The sequence below is a fragment of the Arachis ipaensis genome, chromosome B5, assembly GCF_059453495.1.
Source record: "Arachis ipaensis isolate K30076 ecotype BB chromosome B5, ASM5945349v1, whole genome shotgun sequence".
NCBI lineage: Eukaryota > Viridiplantae > Streptophyta > Magnoliopsida > Fabales > Fabaceae > Arachis > Arachis ipaensis.
This window is the reverse complement of record NC_142440.1, coordinates 61,820,336-61,821,689: the sequence shown is the minus strand read 5'-3', so window position 1 is coordinate 61,821,689 and position 1,354 is coordinate 61,820,336.

Here is a 1,354-nt window from a genome sequence, read left to right as displayed (position 1 = left end):
AGTCACTCTCAGTACCGCCTAGTGATTCGGTATGTTCCTCAAGAGAGGCCGAAGTACTAGCTGTATAGTCCAACCGCCGTCTAGCTTGCTGAGTGTGTAACAAGGTTCTTTCAATCTCAGGATCAAAATCGGCTAAGCTAGAATTCGGTTGAGACCGAGTCATCAAACTTGAGAGTCATAGCACAAATACAAAAGAAATCTAAACTATAGCTAAATATTGAAAGCAAATAAACTATCTACAATATTCACATATTCACATAACCAATATCAAGGCATATGTTGCAATCATTCCCCGGCAACGGCACCAAAAATTTGATGGGGCTCAAGGATACCATCGGTAAAGAATTACTCAATAAAGTCGCGTTGCAAGTATAGCTCTACCAACAACAATCCTCGAGTATCAAATTTAGAAAGGAAATTGGTTGTCACAAGTTCAACCCCAATAAAAATAACCAAAGTATTCAAACCTCGGGTCGTCTCACAAGGAATGGGCAAACATGTGCTTCAACATTGGTTAGAAATCCGGGGTTGTGAGTCATGAGCAAGAATTTAAACTAGGAATCTTAACAAGCAAGTAATCTTAAATTGCAATAAACTAATTCAAATAACTAAGCAAGATATGAGCAATTCCAAACTAATAAGATAACATCCAATGTAATTCTACACCAAACTAAACAACTAACTATAACTAAAACAAAGCAACCAAGAATTTTGGGTTTTCGAATATGAATAATAAAAGTAACTCTTAGCTAGGCATGGGAATTGGGGTCACTATTCTTGTCTAATAACCATATCTGATAATTATGAGGAACCAAACTCATTAAGTCTACTTCTATACTTGAAGTACGTTAAATGGTTTGATCAACATCAACCCATAAGGTCTAACCTCACTACTAATTGACTTAGTAGTAGGTTAGTGTCAATGGCTATCAAATTAACCACTAAGGGTTCCCAAATCATCAAATCCATTAGACCCAATGACTCAAGTTTACCCAATTCCCTTAGCCTAGGCCAAGAGTAAAGAGAACTACTCCATAATCAAGGTAAACAATTCATCAAACACATGGTAAGCATTGATAAAAGACATGTTCAAATTGCAATTATATTGAAACTAACAAATACCCACTAACAATTATCAACATACAATCACTTAAACAACACAATTAATTATAGAAATCATCAATGTAACATTAACAAGTCAAGATTCACAACATTCATGCAATGGGTATAAAGTGACAATTGACAAGAAATCATAAAACTAACACAAGATCTAAGCAAAATTATACTAAGAAATTCAAATTAAACAATCAAAACTAGTACTTAATAAGATCCAAATCAGAATTCAACAAGGGAA